The sequence below is a fragment of the Condylura cristata genome, unplaced genomic scaffold (genome assembly GCF_000260355.1).
Source record: "Condylura cristata isolate star-nosed mole 26May11 unplaced genomic scaffold, ConCri1.0 scaffold00041, whole genome shotgun sequence".
NCBI lineage: Eukaryota > Metazoa > Chordata > Mammalia > Eulipotyphla > Talpidae > Condylura > Condylura cristata.
The window spans coordinates 1,737,189-1,740,284 of record NW_004567142.1 but is presented as its reverse complement, the minus strand read 5'-3'; positions in this window follow the sequence as shown (position 1 = coordinate 1,740,284).

Here is a 3,096-nt window from a genome sequence, read left to right as displayed (position 1 = left end):
CAAATAAAGCAGAGGGTCTAGGACATGACAGATTGGTCCATGAACATCAGCCTCAAAGAGAATCAAGCTTGTAGTAGGGATGCCAGCCAGATTCTCCTACCCACGTAGCCAATCTTCCCCACCACAGCCATGACAGCCACCATACACCCTTTTCCCCCTGCCACAATATCACTGAGCAAAGCAGGGGTTGCCAGACTCTGGCTGAACTAATCAGATCAGTTCTAATGGGGGCTAGAGGTGTGGAGGAAACCCATGCTTTCTGTGCCCACACTTAGAATCTGCCATGAATCTGGGAAGTCCAAAGGGAGTGTCCCAAACATAGACAACATCCTTCTTACTTTGGATGGTGGTAACTAGGTTGGCATCGAGGGTTAGCTGGGCTGTAGATGGTCAACTCCACGTGGTCAAAAGTGAGGCTGGGAGGGGGGAGGATGGAGGCATTCATGGAGGGACAGGTGTGGTGGGGGTGTCCAGTTCTGATCTCCATATGGAGAGAGAGGTCTGCACTCATGAATGTGGCGCTCCGTTGCTAGCAGTCTGACTTCGACCCACTACTCACTGGTCACATGATTTGCAATGTGTTCTTATCATCTCTGAGCCTCAGTTTCCTAACTGTAAAATGGGTATACTGTCACCTGCATCTTGGGGTGTTGTGGAGGGGATATAAATATTGGGGAGTTTTACCTGGATCCCCCAAAGCTGGTATAAATAAATAAAACCTATAAAAAAAAGTTGTGGTTCTTCCCTTTCACGCTCTTTCTTCCCTTTACAACCACAGGGACCCCTGAATCTCTGCATGTCATCCTCCTCATCTGTGCATTATCTAGGGTGCAGAGGTGAGGGAGACACAGGAAGGGTGGAGAAAGCAGCAGGACATTTAGCACGTGGGGGCGGGGAGAAGGGTTAGCAGCAAGTCACAAAGTCAGAGATGAAAATCCAGGGTTCTAAAGAGCAATAAAGTTTCTCAGTGGAGATAATTCTCAAAAGTTTATCTGAAAACCCGATCTCACACACACACAAACACATATATTAGTTTTCTCAAGGAAATTATGTAGTTGAATTACCTTCCCTTTTCTTCATGAGGAACAGCTACCAATGCATCCTAAAGAACTACTGTGGCCTGTGACACAATCTAATTTCTTTAAAAAAAAAAAAGATTTATTTATGCATATGGAACTGGGGTATAGGCCAGAGGTGCAGGGGCAGTGAAAGGCTTCACCAGAGACAGAGTGGGAAGGAGAACAAGCAAACTGATGACATACACTGCTGAGGGGAGCAGCGGGCGGGCCAGGAGGGGTCTGCTGCATCATGTGGGTCACCTCATGGTGACCAGGAAGCCAACTCATGCTGAAGTACCTGCGGCCGGCTTCATAGTGCTGCACTTTAACCCGATGAGCCACCAGGGGGGCCCACAATCTACTTTCTAATTCTCATTTGAAGAAACTGGTTTCAGAAGCACAGGAAAATCCATACTGTGAACAGGAGAAATCAGCACTGCCTTAAGCCAACCATGAATAAAAACTAGCCAGGAGCCCTTGAAAACACAGAACAATCTGAAGGAGAGCCCACTCAGCAAGTGTCATCATTTGGGCAACAAAAAGCAAGAAGGCCTGTAAAATTACTCCTAACACTGGCTGGGGTGAGTAACATGCACAGGAAAAGAAGACGCGTCATTAAATAAGTGCGATTCCAACTTCAAGGGTGAAAAACCCTGGAAAAGTGAAAACAGAAAAGGCAAAGTAAGACAAGAGCAGGAAGTGCAGATTTTGTCAGGAAGAGGAGATGCACTTATTAGCTCAGCCCCAGGGTCTGCACAATCACGGGTGACATCAATGATGCATCTGCTCCACTGTCATTCACATGACACAAGTAAACCATCTCATGGAGGTGTCTGCACGCCCACTGCTCCAAAGAGGCCTTGCTTTTTATGCAGCTGTATCACATTCCCTGGTGGTTGCAGGGAACCTTCTACTGAGGACTACACTGATTAATCTTGCTTTCCAAGATTCTGCTATAAATTATTCCTGCAGCGAGCAACTGTGATTAAGCGCCACTTTTGTTATGTGGACACTGGGGGCTCAGCAGATGTATGTTCGATTTGGGTCAGCACTGACAAACATCATTACACAGGCTTTGCACAAAAGTTCATGTCCCTCACGAGAAGGAGGGAAACATGATTCTTACCACAGTGGTTCCCACATGTTGTTTTCAAACATGTGGACTTGGCCACCTGCCTGCCTGACTTCAGAAATAAAAGTGTTTTAACTGAAGAGAGCTAATGGCTGACCTGCAGTCAGACCATGAGATGGCACACTCGACCCATCTGACTTCTGCAAGAGCCGCTTCCGGGGACCCCCGAAGCCTGGAACAGAGGCTGGCCCACCCCAAGGATCCAGATAAGTGTCCACAAGATACGCTGCTCTGGCATGTGACTTACTCAAGCTAAGATCCGTGGAGGCCCTGGGGACTTGGGAAATCCTTCCCCACATGCTTTACTATCTAGAAGAACAGCCCACCACTAAACCAGAGCCTGTCAGTGCTGCTGAGGGGCAGGATGTGATTCTGCGTGTCCACAATGTGTCAGACACTCCTGGGGTCTATGAGTGGTTCAAGGGAGGAATGACAGTCAACAACGTAGCATATCATATGGAGTACAGTCTCAGCAAATAGCACAGCACCAGGAGACTGTGTACGCCAATGGATCCCTGCTGATCCAGAACATCACCCAAGCGGACAAAGGGCCCTACACCCTGAGAGTCACATATCAGAGTGTTGCCAAGGACCGAGTAGCAGGACAGCTTTGTGGATACCGTGAGTAACTCCTCTCTGGTTTAGGGGATAAATTCTGCTTCATACACATGGGACTCACAGGCCTGGCTGAGCCTGATTCCCCACCCACCCCCAGCTGTGTGTTATGTTGGGGTATGAGCATTTAGTCCAGGAAACGGAGTGGAGAAGCCCATTTATGTTTTTTTTTTTAAAGATTTATTTATTTATTCATACAGAACTGGGGTACAGACAAGAGATGTAAAGGGTGAGAAGATTCACCAGGGACAGAGCGGGGAGCAGCAGGCAGATCGACGAAGTACACTGCTG